At 37.4% G+C, this 18986-nt stretch overlaps 1 protein-coding gene and 2 long non-coding RNA genes across 8 annotated transcripts in view; 2 read left to right on the top strand and 1 right to left on the bottom strand.

The window, feature by feature from the left end:
• LOC130076385 (papilin-like) overlaps positions 1-18986 on the top strand; it is a 248654-nt gene that overhangs the window by 168103 nt on the left and 61565 nt on the right. The gene's annotated exons all lie outside the window — the stretch shown is intronic.
• LOC130076404 (uncharacterized) lies at positions 1697-8371 on the top strand. 6 transcript variants are annotated; one of them, XR_008805640.1, is made up of 7 exons: positions 1697-1903; positions 2131-2188; positions 3266-3323; positions 3873-3930; positions 6300-6473; positions 6684-8140; positions 8291-8371. It is a non-coding gene; the product is annotated as an uncharacterized LOC130076404 (long non-coding RNA). The 6 variants fall into 6 exon arrangements; XR_008805641.1 differs by lacking the exons at positions 1697-1903; positions 2131-2188 and having other exon boundaries at positions 3200-3323; positions 6684-7207; positions 7280-8140; XR_008805642.1 differs by lacking the exons at positions 1697-1903; positions 2131-2188 and having other exon boundaries at positions 3200-3323; positions 6684-7925; positions 8000-8140.
• Positions 3765-5316, bottom strand: LOC130076406 (uncharacterized). Its single transcript, XR_008805644.1, has 5 exons — positions 5234-5316; positions 4826-4882; positions 4566-4640; positions 4208-4430; positions 3765-3912 (listed from the first exon to the last, which is right to left on the bottom strand). It is a non-coding gene; the product is annotated as an uncharacterized LOC130076406 (long non-coding RNA).

Raw genomic sequence — 18986 nt, 5'->3', positions numbered from 1 at the left:
CAAACATGCAGAGAGTTCAGATGCGTCAAGCTCTTCCTGAGTGAGTCTACGTAAAACTGCTGATGGTCTGATGCTGCGTGCATGTGTCCTGACGAGTTGTGAGGAAAGATTGGCTTTAAATTAAAAGTTTTATACTAATTGCGTTTGTGATCGGTTATGTAGGCCTAATAACTTTGAAATTACGTTATGTTGATTGAAATCACCTGTTAGGTAACTATAGTGAGCACGTTGTTTCGTGTACGTTTCTGTGGTTGGCCAAGACTTATTTAACTGAACGTTTAAACCTCATTTAAGTTCTTAACAAGCTATATTTGCTAACTATTTTTGCAAACGGCACGTTGCTGTTGGTATTACCACATGTTTGATTATTACCTCATATGAACATGTTAACAAGTACTTGTAACGTACCTGACTGACTAACTTCCCGCCATCAAATCGAATGCATATCAACATTTGAACTTGCCTATTAAGAGTGAGCCGGTGTTCGATGACTTTATCCCCCGCTTGTCTCCTCTCCCGCACCAGTTCAGCTCCCGGGCGACGTTAGTGGTGAAGACCTTGAAGCAGATTCTCCACACGGTCTTTTTCATTGTTGGCCCGCCACTGATGGATAATCTGCTCACCTTCAACAGGTACATTTTAAGTCATATTTTAGCATATAGAGGGACCTCTTCTGTACTTTTATTTGTATCCGTCAAAAGTTTGGAATAATTCTTATTTTGTAATGTTTTTGAAAGTCTGTTCATTGACTTGATTCAAAAACGTAGTAAAACAGTAATATTCTGATATTATTTATAAGAACTGTTTTCTATTTTGAAAAGCAATTCCTGCTTTGCAAAGCTGAATTTTCAGCAGCACTTGATCCTTCAGAAATCATTGTAATATGCTGATTTGCTCAATAAACCTTTCTGATTAGCAATGGTGAAAACAGTTGTGCTGCTTCATAGTTTTGTGGAAACTGTGATAAACTACCATTCAAAAATTTAGGGTAAGTAACCATTTTAATCAGCAATGTTAAAAATTTTTTCATTTGAACTTTCATTTGAACTTTCTGTTCATCAAATAATCCTAAAAACAGGATAACTGTTTCCTCAAAAATATGAAGCAGCAACAACTATTTTAACATTGATAATAATAAGAACCATTATCAATAATTGAGCACCAATAACAATGGCTATTAACCAATGAGAAAAACAGAATATTAGAATATAATGTAACACTGGACTAATGATGCTGAAAATTTAGTTTTGATCAGAAAAAAATACATTTGACAATATATTAAAATGGAAAGGTTTAATCATATTTAACTGTTACTGTTTTCACTGTATTTATGATCAAATAAATTGCAGCCTTGCTGAGCAGAAGACACTTCTTTAATTAATTTTTTTTTTTTTTTTTTTTTTTACAAAATCTTGATAATTTCAGACTTTTGACAAGCATGTAAACATGCACAGTACATTTCATTAGTAGTTGTAGGTTAAAAATTCAGTTGATTCTTACCATTCTCTGCATAAACCCCCTGTCAACTAAACTTTGTTCCAGCCGGTCTAGGTCTTCAATAGATGCGAGTGGAAAGACGTCATCCTCTTCGTCATTCCGCATCTGCGGTAGAATGCGCCTGTTTCCCACTAGAGACTGGACAAGTGAAGTCAGGTGGTTGATCTTCATGTCCATTTTTTCTAGTGTTTCCAGAATTGCCCTAGCTGCAATACAGAAGATCATTTAAATCGATAAATGACTTGCGTGGTACAATACTCAAGACTGGATTTTGGTAAAAAAAACACTTAAATGCTGCTGATGATTTTCATAACAGCATAAAACAATATATGTAAAAATATAATTTGTAGGAAACATACTCTCCTCTATTCCTTGATGGTTCCCTGAAGGTCTCAGGACAGAAAAGGTTTGCACTATTGTTTGAACAGATAATGTAATTATATGTATGTGTGTGTGTATATATATATATATATATATATATATATATATATATATATATATATATATATATATATATATATATATATATATATATATATATTAGATTGTCTTTTAATGTTGTGAATGTGTTTGATTTCCTCATGTCTAATTAATGCTCTTTTACCTTGTGTGTTCGGTGGATCAACACCCCAGCCGGCTCCATGATGCTCTACCTGAGAGACGCCCACTGGAGCTGAGGAAGGTGGAGTAGGTAAGATTCACTTGTTACCAACACAAGTTAACACACACTGAAATATAAAACCGAAAAGCATAAAACTGATTTTTGTTCACTTCTTATAAGAACAGTATGGTTTATTTAATCATTATTACACTGGCATTAACAACAATCTCCAATCAGTACATCAGTGCTCTTTTGAGTACAGTTCTAATATTTCCAAATTTGAGTGTGACTATTCCTGGCACCCCCTGCAGCCTGAGTCTGCTGCAGAAGTCACTTGATTCTGTCAAATCCGTTTGAAACAAGTATAATGTTTATACTTTTGCCTGGCTCCTCACTGCTGATTGCACACGCACCTCCCAAAATGGATGAGGCGTTTCTACTTGACATGCTCTCTATTGTACAAATCTTTGAAATGACAGGGGGTGACTAGGAGTAGTTGCTCTCCAAAATAGGCTTGATATGAAAATTTTGTCCGAAACCAATAACCATTAATTCTTTATATCTGAAAGCTGATAACGATATATTGGACGATAAATCTAAATCCAAAATTTGATATACTTAGAGAGCCTAATTACAAAAAAAAATGCTCTTCATTAAAAGCTTTGTCCCAAACACAACATAAATCAAACATACAGTACAGAAGCTTAGTTTGAACCAGTGTAAGATTCCTTCAAATTAATTTTACACTCATATGGCCAACAAAAAATTGACAACACTTTAGAAATCCAATCAGTTATCCAGATACAGTGGCCACTTAATGTGAACAAATGTAAATGTGCCATGTCCTGATTGGCTAATGATCCAATCTGCTTGATCGGATCACTGTGAAAGCATGTTAATGCCAAGTGTAAACGCAGCCTGTGTCTGACACTGTCAGTTATTTGTTGTTTTTATTTATTTTTCATTATTTCTTATCTTACTCTGTGATCTTCCTTGGTGGTCACAATCACCTGAGGGTCTCAGGACAGAGAATGTGTGCTCTATGGAGTGGAAAAGATCATGAACAGTTTTAGATTTTGTGCTGTGCTGTGAATAAGATTTTTTTCTCCCTTTTCTATTGTAATTAATGCTCTTTTACCTAGTGTGTTCGGTGGTTCAACACCCCAGCCGGCTCCATGATGCTCTGCCTGAGAGACGCCCACTGGAGCTGAGGAAGGTGGAGTAGGTAAGATTCACTTGTTACCAACATAATTTAACACACGCTAAAATGTGTAAATGTGTAGTTAATTTAAATATCAGAAAATAATAAAACACTGACAATGTTTTGGACAATGATGGAGAGATTCAAAAAGAAGTGACAGCATGTAGAGCCAACAGGATTTTTCGGAATGGTCAGTTGATGAGTTTGTTGCCGATGTGGAGTTAACTATCTTCAATTAGCATATTCTGTCATGATAATCTATAAATTGGTTGTGTGGGAACTGTTGTGAGATGCCTACAGAGTGACATGCTTTTGCATTTGTGTTACGTACTGTATTGCATGTGAAAAGACGAATGCGACAGCTTGAGCAGACTCACAAATGTGCTCTACTACAACAACTCTTCCTATTCTCAACATGGACTGTGTGTTCCCGGGGTCAGGGTTTATGTCATTTTTAGGGGAGGGAGCTTGTGTAGTCCCTACCAGCCGTTTTTTACAAGCCGGTCTTGTTTCCTCCTACTTATTGTAATTAATGCTCTTTTACCTAGTGTGTTCGGTGGATCAACACCCCAGCCGGCTCCATGATGCTCTGCCTGAGAGACGCCCACTGGAGCTGAGGAAGGTGGAGTAGGTAAGATTCACTTGTTAAATTTGCAAAATAACACACTAAGGCCTGCTTCACACTCAGCGGGACACATTCATTTCAGCATCTATCTTAACAAGGGTGGATAATGTTGAGTCTTCCCAGTGCCTTGAGTCTGGCTACATTTGTCCAAAAATCATTTTGCAGCTATTTTAAAGTGCATTTCAATTGCAATCTGAACTGTGATCTGTTAACTGACTCTATTTGGGTGAGGGGTGTCAAATTGTAAAATTTACTTAAGTGAATTTATGTGCAGTAATCTTACTCCGTGTTCTTCTTTGGTTGTCCCCTGATGTTCTCAGGACAGAAAATGTGTGCTCTATGGATTGAACAAAAATATGATGTTATTCAGTTTTATATTGCATTTAAATTCTGTGAATGTGTTTCTGATTTACTCATCGCTGATTATGCTCTTGTACCTTGTGTGTTCGGTGGATCAACACTCCAGCCGTCTCCGTAACGCTCTGCCTCAGACACACACACTGGAGCTGAGAAAGGTGGAGTGGGTCGGTTGCACTTGTAACATGTGTAATTGCGACAGGGCATTACCCCATAACTTACAAACTTCAAAAAAGCATTTTCATTTGAGCATACCCAACAGCCAGATAAAACTAATAATGTACCTTGAAAGCTGGGGAGACTCTCACACCAGGTCTGCTGTTCCTCTTCCGTTTCCCTTTGTTGCTGATTGACAAATACTGTTGACAGTTTATTTGGTCATTAGCAATGTTCATTTTGATATATTTGTGCAGCTGCATGTTTCAACAATTACATAGTTCCAAGGAACAGGATGAAGAACCGCTGATATAGTTGTATCTTTGAGTAATCATTGTAGATTTGGATAAAAAATGTAAAAAAAATAAAAGAGAAACTTAAGACTTACAGTTGCTTAAAGGGTTTACAGCTTTGCTCTGGAAAACCTCAGTTTGCACAACAGGACCTAATAATAAGGACATTTCGTTTATTGTAATCTGGCTGTTATGCACTTTTAATCTTACTTATTTCATCAATCATCAAATCAACCAAATTTCAGAAAATAAAAAAATAGTATAATATTGAATGTCATGGATGATTTTTTTTGGAACTGTCACCATTGACACGTGCAGCAAAGATTGCTGAAGTCAACAGATTTTTACTAATAGACTACCAATCTCTCTGTAAAAATAAAATAACGATGCTGCTATCTTTCTAACCCCCCTGTGTTTTGGCTCCAAATCTCAGGTCAAAATCGTAATTTTAACCCCCCTACCCCCACACACCCTCTGCAGAATCGTATATATATTTTTTTTACCTTTGGTTGAGTCGACATGGAAAGTGTATTGTTATTCATAGCATTCATTTCATTAAATGTGCATTGCGCAAATTTCTGAGTTTTTGCAGAACTATGCCCCCTCTGGCAACAAGCGAAACTGCATTTGGATGAACTACAAGCCGGTCTCTTTGAATCCATCTTCTACTTTTGTCGAAAGTTGAATAAAGTTTTGTCGCTCGAGTTATCTTTGCTGATACGGAGAATGGCGGCGAATACACAAACCTGCCAGACATAGCCAGCTGAGCGTGAACGCGTATGACGTCACGCCCAGTCTCAAATTCCGTCCCGAATCCCTCTTATTTATTTTACTGTACAGGATTATAGAGGCAATCGCAGTGATCAGAGAAGAGCTCATTCAGCCCATCATGCAATTGTTTAAGCATGTATGGGTTAGAAAAACGGGTATTTTAACATTAAATGTTGCGCAATGCACCTTTAACATTCATTTTTTAAAGTTATTTTCCGTTACCTTTTTTTTTGGTGCGTTTTGGAAGTGCTGGAGGTTTCGGTGCTGGAGGAACACTTTCTTTGCCTGCAGTTTTTCTTTTTTTAAGGGGTGGTGGTTCTGGTGCCTCATCATCTGATGAGTAGATGTTATCAGAGCATGTTTTCTTTCTAGGGAAACAAAGAAAAAGTACAATTGGATGCTCTTCACTGTATAAAGTCAAAGCTACGCAAATATGCTGAATGGTCAGAAAGCTCAGAGATTTCATCAAAAATACCTTAATTATTGGATTTTCATGTGTTAAACCATTTATTTTGTCTTGTTACTTACTTGGGAATCCTTTTTCTGGCAATTTCAGGTTCTGAATTTATGTCAGATGTGTAGCTGGCCTTCTTCCAATTTTTGGCCACATTTTGAAAAGATGCTGACAAATAAAATACAGTTTTGGAACTTTTACATGTTGTTTATTAGAGCTATGTGAGATCACATTTTACAGTATATAAAAATTTTTTTTTAAGATTCTGAACAATGAAATACAGGTATGCTGGGCTAGATCATGTTTAATTTACAGTATAATTTACTCTTACCTGACTCATGCAGGATTCTGGTTCTGTGACGGGTCCACCCTTTCTCTGGCTGTGGTTCCTCCATGGTTCTGACGCTCTTCAACACCCTGTCAAGGTCTTTATACGGAGGCCACCAGGAGTAGCCGTCTGCGTACCATGACTTGGCAATTGGTCCAGTTGTACCTTCTCCCTCAAACTCCACTATTAGGTACATTTTTTTTTTTTTTTTTTTTTTAAGCCTGAAACCCATATTATTTAATTACTCTGATAAAATGTTCAACTATGTAATTCAAATGCATAAACTATGTAACAAAAAGCACTGATAACGAATTAATTTGTATGTAGAAGAGGAATTGCAACAAAATGATGTTGATATGGGACAAGAAAAATTTTGTTCTCTATTTCCTCAAACTTGCAGAACTCAACGGTTGTTGAGAGGTCGCCAACTAAATGGATGCCGAGTGTAGAAAATGTTAGAGGATAGTCAAAGAAAGATTCCTGGTTGTTGAAGGTACTGTAGGCAACATAAACTTCATCCTTGAATGAAATAATGTTCTGGAGCTTAGAAGCTTTGCCGCCGATGTAGACGTGACCGTTTGCCTGGTCTAGTTTAAGAGTGTAAGGGCTTGTCCTTAACTCTTTATATTGTGTCGCCTCATGAAAGGATGCAGGGAGAGGACCATTCGCATGCTGTTTTTTGAGCAGATGTGGCCTGGTTTTCTGAGGTGTTTTGCAGCTTCTTTGCATCTCTGAGAATCTTTTTATTATTTGACTCAGAGGGCATGTTGGTTTCCTCAGAAGTCTTTTGAGTTTGTGCAGGTGATTCTCATACTTGAAAGCACTGAAGTTGTCAAGAACCCCATGCTTTTTTGCATCATCTGCAAGATGTACGAGGGAGTGTGCATTATACGACAAGAACTGTGAACCGTACAGTTGCCCAAAGTGAGTGACAAAAAGAACTAGCATTTCATTTGCATAATCACAGTAATCTTCAATGAAACTGTTGTTGCACAGGATGGAGATTCCCACAAAAAGCAGCATGAAGTTTTTGTACACCTCTGTGCTGAGGAGATCCTTCATCATGACCGGTCCCGTATACAGTAAAAACTGCCTGAACTCTGTTGCCTTCCACCTATCAATTTCCTTCAGTGCCCTTGGTTTCCGTGCAAACTCCATGGGCACATATCTTCGCGCATTCACCAACCTTTCTGATAATGTGTTTATTTGAAAACCCGACAGCCTACAAGTAAGAGGACCCATCTTCAGCCACAAGTGGAGAAGCCGTCTCATGACTCCGAGGCACACAAGGTGCATGTAGTCGAGGGGGAAGCCAGAGACCATATCCAGGGACGTTTCTTCAAGGGGTGAGATACCTCGGTGATGATCAGAATCGGACTTGTTTCTGAAGCTCTCATTGGTTCTTCGAGGCAAGTCACTTCTTGGAAATGTCATCCTGTTTTCCAGGTACACGCCATCCTCTGTACATTTTTCACATCCATGATAGCCTGTGTGACCTTTGACATTTTTCAGGAATGCACGAGCAGGTGCGTCGCAAACCATTGATGACAGATGTAAAGTTAACTTCACTCCTTCAAAGTCGAATCCATTGGCCAATTCATTTACTTCAGCGATGAAGTCTTCAAGATACTCAGTTAGAGAGGTAGGTTTACATGTGCCACAAAATAAGCCTATTGTCACTGGTTCCTCTTGTCTGATATTTTGCAGTGTTCCTAGAATGGGCCAGAACTGTGTTGCTGAGCTCTTGAAGAGGGGCAAACCATCTATGCTGACCTGAAGCTCCAGCGTGTGAATGTTGCTCAGAATGTCGACGTTCTGATGTAGCAGCTCTGTAATGGATTTCAGCAATCCGAAATGGTAATATTGGCCACCAGCCTTGACTTGTATTTCAGGGTTCAAACGCATTGTTCCCAGCAATGTCCTTGAGTCTTTTGGCAGATTTAAACTGTGCTGACGCAGTATATCTAGTAATGAATTCAATGCCATGTGTGTGATTTTTTTGTTCAGTTGCCCAAGTTGCCAAATCGTCTTCCAGGGAAGTTGGATCAGATTCGGACTCCGTGTCTGATTCACTGTCTTCAAGAACACCTTCAGTCTCATCAATTTGAGAGACACAGTCCATAAATGTGTCTTCATCGTCAATTTGACATTGACAGGTATTGTCACTGTGCATGCAGCCATGCAACTCCTTTCCCCAAGTTGTAGTTTGCATTGTCTGCAGTTGTTGATCCACCTTGTCCTTTGCTCTTCTTCTAAGTGTCCAATAGGATGGTTCATTGCAAGCCATAGTTTTAAGACCTTAACAGAAACAAATCCTTTTTTGTTGTTTGTTTACTGGCCTACCAAGACTAGTTACTAATCTGCATTAACACAATTGATGTACATACACTTCAAAACATCATCAATTGGACTCAGAGAATGAAGACTTCAGATGCAAATGCCTCTAAGTTCCGTCTGGAGGTGAGTTTTTTTATTTTTAGCAGGCTCCTATGTTTTTAATGTAAATTAACAGGTCAGGACCTATAACTCTCCATTAAAGTGAAATTACTGAACCTAAGAAATGTCTGATAAAAATGCTCTTTTTATAAGAATTGGTCAGACGCCCCTTAGAGGCTTTTGCATATAAAGTCTACACAGGCACAAAAGTTTAAGACTGGTAAGGATATGTATCGGTTTTGAAATAAGTCTCTTATGCTCAGAAAGGCTACATTTATTTGATCAAAATAAACACAATTGTATTTTTTTTTTACAAAATTATTTTATGTAAATATCTAAAAATGTTATTTATTCCAGGGATGATGGTGATAATCATTTGATAATAAGAAATGTTACTTGGGCATTAAAACATATTAGAATGATTTCCAAAAGAATCATGTGACACTGAAGACTGGAGTAATGATGCTGAAAATTCAGCTTTGCATCCCAGGAATAAATAGCATTTTAAAATAAAAAAGTGTATTAATTTGTTATACAATTTTGCCGTTTTATTGCATTTTTTTATTAAGTAAATTGAGTCTTTAGTTAGTTTATATTGTGGAGTATAAATAAGACAAACAAATGTTTTTGTTATAGCAAGATATTTTCTTCTTGCTGTCTAAATGCATTTATGTATTTTATATTCTTCAATCAAATCTTCAGATGAGAGTATTGAACAGCGCTTAGTCTCTCGCGAGAAGTGAATTCCGATTCTCTGTTTCAGGGCATGCGATTGGCTGTTCGCTGCTTATGTCACTCTGTCATGTGCGCGCGCGCCTCCGTAGTCCGGATCAGGAGGAGAGGAGTCCGAGTCGACGACGGAAGACGTTGATGAGTGTCATCGTCTTTAAGGTAACTTAATCGTGTTTAGCACGACGTGTTAATCGTGCATGTTAACAAATAGTGTGTTTTGCATAATGCCCATCATGTTTAGTGCTTGTGTTACCGTGCACGCTAGTGTTATCCGGGCCGTTCTCACCCTCGTGCACACATCGTCCCTACATTGGGCTACTAATGGTGCTTTTCCACTGCATGGTACAGTATGGATCACTTAATTCATAGTTAATTCGGAGGAGTGAAGGGAAACGAGTTAGCAATTTCAGACAGCCGTTGAGTGTGCAAAATGGAAGTGATTTTACACTCGATAACGTCCACTGAGGTTTCGGAAACCAGTGTTAAGTAGAACAGCGCTTCACATTTGTACGTTAACTTTTCTCATCGTCTAACCGGGGTCGTCCAATCTTGCTCCTGTTGAGCCACTGTCCTGAAGAAATCAGCTCCAACCCCAATTAAACACCTGAACCAGCTTATCAAGCTTTTATTAGGTGTGTTGAAGCAAGTTGGAGCTAAACTCTACGGGACAGCGGCTTTACAGGACCGAGTTTGGACGCCCTGATCTAAACCAATCAGAGCAGCTTTTTCTTTCCCGCTCCGTGTTGTCGTCACTCACAGCTGTTTTGCGAGCAAAGGAAAAACGCACTCTAATCTTTTCCGGTATTTTTTCCGGTTTGTATTTGTGGTTTATTGTGTCTGTGTGTTATATTAATGTATAATAATTCTTTATAATAAACTTCAAAATATCAAAAGGCTGCTTAATTCATACTTACCAACAACTTGACGAACTGACGACAAACAAACTTTAAGCCGGCTAATAATGAATGAATAAAACAACAGTAGTAAAACACGTGTAACAAATGAACGGATACAAAATATATACAGTTAATTGCTAATTACAGGTTATTAATGTGGGATAATTGATAAAAATGTTGAGGGTACAGTAGGTTGAGTAAATAATAACGGTCATCTGATACAAATTATAACGGTCATCGTGTATATATAGCCTAAGGTCACGTGACATTGATTCAGTTTATTTTATCTATTTATTTTTCCTGAGCTAGATACAGGGAATACAATGTGCTCATGATTAGAGTGGTTATTAATTTTGCTACGTTTTAATGTATTGCTTAGTAGAGAATTAAAATAAATTGTTTTATTTTTGTCCTTGCTTATAGATGAGGTTGACAGAAGTTAGCCACTTTCATTCCAACAGAGGATGAAATGTGTTGTTATCTTTTAGTTTTGAGTGACGTAATATCCCTTTCAGGTGGACGCGTTAAAGCGACGTGAGATTGAATGCATTTAAAAGCCTTTTCAACCAGTATCATTATTTCTGTGATACAATAATTCAAATTATCATAGAAGTACTGGGATAAAAGTTTAGAGTTGAAATATTAACACTGATGTCTACGATAGCGGTCAAAATAGAGTAAATCAGCTTAAAATAGCGCATTTATAGATTACATTGTTTCACCAATAAGGGGCTGTTACACCTGGCCACTTCATGCATTTTCTGTGGGCATTTACACCTGGTCTTTTCACGATCAGATAGCTATCCGATCACAGAAAACGCATAAAGTGGCCAGGTGTGTTCTGTAGACTTGCTCTTTATTTATTGTTTTTTACACTGTAGTGTACATATGATACAACCAGTAAAACATGTCCTGTTCTGTAGACATGGTTATTATTTATTTATTCATGTTGTACCAGTCCAATATGACTGTCAGTTGAAATAAACCTTATGTTGTAAGAACTTGTTTTATTTATTAATCAACTTTTGTAGTTTTTACATAAGTTTAAAAATATCGAAATTAATATCGATATCGCAATATTCATTATCGATATCGCAATATCACTTTTTTGTCAATATCGTGCACCCCTAATGTGAACTCTTTTATAATCTAACCATCCCTGAAACTCCCACACACACAAAAACATCTATTTAAACTAATGATGTATTTTGAGTTTGCTTGCGGGTGCGTGTGTAATTGTCACCGTTCTGTGTCCATCAACCGTTATTTCCACCACTTTAATCAAACCACTCTTCGTTAAAACATTATGATGTGATTTTATTTCACGTCTATGCGTTTCTTGTTGCCTCTTGTATTGAAATATTTGGTCCGCACACACGACTCACTGCCAATCACACGCGCTCACCTCATTCTCTTTCTATGAAACCTGTAAACTGCATTCACCAGTTTTCACTCTACGGTGGTTGATCAGAGCACTGCAATTATTTCTCACTTAAACTACAATCAAAGGAATTTCCCCACACATTTCGTGTCAGTCCTCTGCGTGGCATTTTATTCTTTTCTGCGCGGCCGCCGCTTTAGAAGTGCGCGGCCGCACGCGCGCAGCTTAGAGGGAACATTGAATAAGACCAAGCATAATTTCCAAACCCATATACTCCTGGAGAAAACAACTATTCACCTATTAATATGAATGATTTTTAAGTTTGAACATGCAATACAGATACAGATTTAACTACTGTGACTTAAAAAAATATCTTAAATAAATAAAACCACTTTTCCTAAAGTGAAAAAGTCGTCTTTTTAATTAATGATATATGCATTCTTTATAACTAGCTACTTGCATACAACATTCTTTATTCTTTCAAGTAGACATATTTATTTGTATGAATTAAATATAATTAATCCTTATTAAAGCTATTAACAAACAGTGAATGCTTTTCTATTTTTCTTTTGTTGCTTGATCAATATTAAGGACACGGGCCGCATTAGGTTTATTACCACTGTCACTTTAAGACATCATCGGATCATGTCCAATGACATGCGAATCCAATGCACTGATGCACATCCGATGCACTCACAACTGTTTATGACATAACCAACATAGTTTACATGAATACTCTCCAAAACGAACATTTAGACATAATGTTGTGTGTATTTGTCCTTTCAGAAATGAAAGAGAGCTCAATGCAGTCCTCGCGCGCTGTATAGGTGTCTATGTGCATGGCTGCATGCTTCAGGTTGGATGTGTGCGCACAGAAATAGAGCTTTTTTTTGCATCAGCACTCAGATCTATATGTCTGCTCTACTCATTCTCCCAGACGTTCACATTTTTTAACGTTTTATGAGACCGCTGGGTAGATCAGCACGTTACAGTACAAATGTGCGCATCTAGCACAAACGTAGGACATCAGTTCTGACTGGATCGCTTCCCAGATCGTCACTATCTAACATTTTCGTCTAGTTTTTATTCATTGACGAAAATGTCAATAGATTTTCGTCATAGTTTTTGTCATTCAAAACTAGGTTTTATTTAGGTATCATCTTGTTTTTGTCTGTGAAAAAATGTCGTTGACGAAAATGACAAATTATTCGTCAACGAAATGAACACTGGTCTGACCACATAGATTCCTTGGGTGGTGTTGTGTATCGAGGTTAGGGCTTCATCATGTTCAACATCCTAAAAGTCAAATACAAAAAGAAACAATTAACAACAGATCAGAGGTGAAAGGGGGAGTTGTTTTTAGAGAAACACAACAATTTTTAATAATGTAAATAATTTACCATGCATTAGGGATGTGCACGAATATTCGAATTTTCGAATATTCGATCTGTAATTATTATTCGAAAAATAAAATACTATTCGAATTTTACTACATTGCTTTGCTGGCCGTAAATGCAGTGAATCCATGATAAATCCCAAGCACTAACTCGCAGTTATAATTAAATGCACTGGGTGGCGCTGTGGAGTGTGTTAACAAGTTGTGTGTATTTGATCACATAATGTTGTCGTCTGCCTCGCGAAGTTTGGAATTACTTGAAAATGATCTTACTAAATGGAATTACTTTTGATCGAATTAATTAATTAATCTGAGTTATAATATCATCAACACAATGAGAAATCACATGAAATCCAAACAGTCGACTGAGGAAAGGTAGCTGTCCATCACTGCATTCACGACTGCAAGCGCAGCTGGACCCCGCGTGATCCGAAATGATAACTTATCTTATAGCAAAATGATTTTGAGACATATACTTCCTTTAGGTTTCGTTGAGGGAGACAGGTTTAAGAACAGAAAACGCAAAGTGCTGTTAGAAACTTAGAACACCGTTATCTTTGTGTCTCTGAAGCGTCTGTCAGCAAAGCGCCTTTTCTCCCTCGAGCATAAATTGCTGGCGGCGCCCCTGCATGTGGATATTGTTTTTTCAATAAAAACGTGAAACAATATAAACACGATAATCATATGCTGACTCGTGTGTGTGTGTGTGTGTGTCTGTGTACGTTCTGTACGATATCTGGCGCAATCTGCTTTATTAGGCGTTTTTTTCCCGTTCGCGCTGCTTAAGCATGCTTTTATTCATGCTTTTGTTTTTTATATTTTTTGTTTACACATAGGCCTACTGTTTAATGTTTTCAACTAAAAGAAAACTTTAACATATATTGTAAGCTTGTTGTGTATATTGCCTAATTGTAAGCTTGTTCAGAAATGGTGACAAAAACTTGAAAAAAAATTTAACTTAAAAAATAACGTCTTTTTCATTAAACGTCATTTAAATAAATGAATATTCGAATATTCGATTTTTATGAGCCCGAATATTCGAATGCAATATTTTTGAAAAATGCCCATCCCTACCATGCATGTAACCTTTACCATTAAGGTATCCTTCACAAGGTTTGAGGGGCCCTCGTCCAGGTAAATTTTATCAAAGTCCAGCGAGTTTAAAAGATCACAAAAGAGCTAAAAAACACTAACAACAAGGTCAGAACCACTTGAGGAATAAAGCTACTTCAATAAAATACCAACAAAAACAGCGATTGACTTTTCTAATTTATTAAAGGGCAATATTAAAGGACATATTGCAGGTTAGAGGACCCAACGAGTCATTGTATAGAAAAACAATGTAGAAACTAGATTTTCTTTAAAATATACTTATAAATACGCTACATTGGCTTCTGGAGTCATTTTTGTGAGAATTTTACTTCCCCATCTGAAAATGGTTTAGCTCCCAGTACTTGAGCGAGCTCTTAACGCATTATAGTCCTTCATGTCTATTGCGATCTCAAAATTCCGGGAAGTTGATAATACCTAGAATATCAAAATCGACTGCTGGCGGTAGATCCTTTTCCTTAAAGTCCCTGTAAAGTCAAAATTAAGTATGTGTTTTGAGTTTGTCACACCACAGAAAAATTAGTTATTAGTCACCCAGCCAAATTTGAATGATAAAAAAAGCCAGCAAGTACATAAAATAAGCTATCAAAATCTTGAAAAAATGAGCAGTAATCTCTGCTCTCAAACGCTGGGGGCGTGTCCACTGGCTGCGCTGAAACCACGCCCACTCGCGGGAAAGCTGCCGTCGACTCGCCACACTCAACTCTACAGCCGGAATGGATGCTCGCACGGTGGGCACGCACTGCCGATGATGGCACCAGTTGTCGGCGCGACGGGAGGATGAAGGCTGAGGCGGGAGTCGGTTCGGCCCCATTCACCAGTAACAGCGGATTATCAGTGAATCCCAGACAGTTATCTCCGACGAAAGTTTATAAAACTATCCCGTGTAAAATGATCACTTACAGAGGCGGGTTTTGGCGGTGATCCTCAGCTCTCCATCAATGTGGCTCTTCACAAAATTAATCCACTTCTTCTTGATGTAATCGTTTTTCGGAAATTTAAACAAGGACACCGATCTGTTTTGTATGTGATCCGGTGATCGCTTCCAGGTAGTACGCATTTCCGTGACGAAGGCATAGCTAGTAGCTAGCAATCTGTAGGCTGTGTTACGAATAATAGTACTGACAGTAACTCGCGATTGAGCGGCAAACTGATGTGAATGTGCTCTATAATATTGTTAGGAGCGGCCAGCCTCAGTGGCCTCAGTGCGTCATCAAGTAGGGGCGTGTCCAGGAGCTCAGGGGCTCCAGTGCGTCATCGAGCCCTGTTTTAGCCCCGCCCAGAAAATCCGGAAAATAGCAATGGTGAAAAACTGTTTAACGGTCTAACTCCACAATTCAGTACTTCACAGTTCACAGTCTTTGTAATATGTTTTAGCAATACATTTCTAACATTTATAATGTGTTTAGAATTTTTTTTTGAAATTGCCTTTACAGGGACTTTAACGTTACGTGATATAACTTGGCGGTTTCTCATCGAGAGACAGAGAGATATTTTTATTCCTGATACATGTGTTCCTCCGATCTGAAGTGAACGCTACATACAACCGTGTTTTTCGAAGCCGATGCGGAAGAGAAATCCCTTCTCTACACCTGCTAGGGATGACCCGATACCATTTTTTCTGAACCCGATCCGATACCAAAAATTCAGAGTATCGACCGATACCGATCCGATACCAGCGCAATTTAAAAAAAAAAATCAAGTCAAATTTCTATAACTCTGTGTTGAACTGATAATCATTCTTTAAACGCAATCTACTTAATAAAAAACAACAAATCAAAAAAAATATGATCATAACCTATGACAAATTCTATTATAAACTAGATTAGTGGATAACTCAGTAAAATTTAGTCTAGAAAAACAATAATTGTATAAAATCTTAACATTTAGTCAAAAAAACATTTATTTAGTGGTGAACAAATAAGAGAAAATAGCACAAATTGTCTGGTAAAACTTTACACATGGCTCTTTGTATTGTTGTAAAATACATTCATGAATAACAAGACAACAAAAATCAGAAAGATCAATTATTTTATATATAGCCTAGTCTACTATAAAATTAAGACATTTTTTAAATGTATAGCACAGCTGTCTTAATGAGGCAGCAACATATGATAGATAGGACAGAACACGAAAGGCTATTAATAATCTTTCATTGCGCAAAAGTATTATGATATTATTATGAAAAACTCCAATACAGTGCTGCACAAAGCGCTTATGCGCATCCCGAGCGCAGAATGATGCGCTTGAAGCAACACTGAGTCACAGCGCGCAGTTCTTTGAGTCCGCATCGAAAAGTTCAAAGCACAAAGGAAAGACATATCGATGCATAGTGTATTATACAGTATATATCTATGCAATAGTTATTTGAGCCTTTTCTTTTAACAGTTTTAAATTTCAGTTACTGTGCGCGTTAAGAACAATTATAGTGCTCTCTCCAGTGTTGTGATCTAGACACACGGTAGAAAGGAACATGATTAACCCTCTGGGGACCAGAAACGCGCCCGCGCGTTTTGCTGTTTTTTTTTCACATAGCAGCAACATAGACTTAAAATACTCCGTCATTTATGGTCATATAAATAAAATCAATACATGATTATAAACTATAGAGGGTCTTCTTTTTTTGTGTACACTCACATTAACATCAAAACCGTGTGTTTTATTTTAAATAAATAAAATAAACAGGGTGCGCTTTCAGCTCACTCTGTCTCTGCAAAAATCTTTCTGAAACATGTCTGGAAAATTAACGGAAACTCAGCCAATACTTATCACACAAACATGAAACATACCTCTAAAGAACGCTTTAAATTTCTACTTTTAAATAAAACAATTCACATTTAAAACAAATATTCTCCTGCAATGTAAACTGTATAAAACTAAAGAGAAGTACAGTTTCTCCGGTCTCAGCTCATTATCGTTAATTTGTTCACACCCACTCGCAGAGCGCGCTATTCATAAGATAATGTGTTGAGGCCATATGCAAAATAGAAACGCCCCCAGGCAAATGCCTTAAAAGCAGCAAGTTTCATAATAAGATTCACTCACTTTCCTGCGCATTTGGAAGATGACACGATACACCGGCGCGGAAGCTCTTCAGCTCGTCCTGGACAGTGACGAAGAGTTCACATTTTCCTCAGAAGAAGAGCGGGACTCCGACGATGAGCGTTTGTATTTTGAAGAGCGACTTGATCCAGCCATGGATACAATTTCGGATGAGTAAGTCTTTTAGTTGAAGTTACATTAGTTGACAAGCTATTTTATATAAACATGGACATATTTTACTGGTTGGACTATTTCCAGACTTGCCATCCAGTAGCCTATTCAGAGTATTGAAATTTAAAATATATCTTAATAGGCAGGTTTTACTTCCATTTAAATTGTCTAGCCTATAGGCTAAATGCTGAAGGATATGTAAAATGATATTTAAAAAATATTATCTATGTTTAGATTATATTTTGACTAGGCTATAGTGTTTATGCTGCCTCATTATCATCAACTAAGCGTGTGCTTGCATTGCCTCGCAAATATCTGTTGTAAATGTGCTGAAATGTGTAAATATGCCCGGTTGATGAAGTGCGCAAATGTGTTAATGTTTAATGTTAGTGCTATCTCCGGTAATGGCACATTGACACGCATATACAGCATGCGTCTACCATTTTTCACATCAGTTATTCATACTATAGGCCAATGGTACTATACTTTGAAATATTTATGTAATAATAGTTTTCAACTTTTTTTAAAGGAATGTAGTTGCAGCATCACTACCTTCACCTGCCACTCGGAGGGCGCGCAACACAGTCGAAAATCAGAAAGAGTAAGTAGATATTTACCCACTATTTTACAGATGTTAGTTCAATTTTGTTTATATAGGCTACTTAGTGATAATATATTTATTTATATTTGGAGGTTGGTTGATAATGTTACATATGTTTTATTTATCAGCATGCTAATGCCTATCAGTTATGCATGTGCTGGAATAGTAGGCCTACTCTGTAAATTATGATAATAAGTTTTCAACTTTTTTTGAAAGGAATGTAGCTTGCTCACTCTCACCATCAACTGGAACTCGCACTAGGAGGGCACGCAACAACACAGACGGAAATCAGAAAGAGTAAGTACATATACCCACTATTTTACAGATGTTAGTTCAATTTTGTTTATATAGGCCTACTTAGTGACGATACAATATGCATATGTGCCTGTGTGGCTTTGCAAAAATTGTGTTGTTGTTGTTATGCATGCTAATATTACAATTAGTGATTGGTAATGTTGATATAAAAGCTTTTTTTTTTTTTTTTATCAACATGCTGATTGTCCATCAGTTATGCATGTGCTGGCATAGTACTTTGTTAAACCTTTATTAATATTATTATTTTTATAGGAATGTGGTAGCATCACTCTCACCTTCACCTGCAACTCACACTGGGAGGAGGGCACGCAACCGGTGTCGTTCAGTTTTGAGAACAATTGAAAATGACAAGTAAGTACACGTATTCCCTTTCTTTCAGATATTAGTATAATTCTGTTTACATATTCCGGTTTTGTCTGGGCAATATTACTTTTAGTGATTGAAATACAGTTTTTTGTGTAATAAACATGCTCACAGTTGTTTGTTTGTTTTACAGCTATAAAGATGATGGTGATCATCAGACACCTGTTGCAAAGAGGGCCAAGACAAACATTCAAACAAGCAACAAGCAGTCCACTCTGTCATGGAAAACAGAGACTGACATTGATCTGGTTCCACAGACT

Source organism: Rhinichthys klamathensis, unplaced genomic scaffold (genome assembly GCF_029890125.1).
Source record: "Rhinichthys klamathensis goyatoka isolate OS25496 unplaced genomic scaffold, OSU_Roscu_1.1 h1tg000645l_1, whole genome shotgun sequence".
Lineage (NCBI taxonomy): Eukaryota > Metazoa > Chordata > Actinopteri > Cypriniformes > Leuciscidae > Rhinichthys > Rhinichthys klamathensis.
The sequence above is the reverse complement of the archived record's forward strand: the minus strand, read 5'-3'. Positions and strand labels throughout refer to the sequence as shown.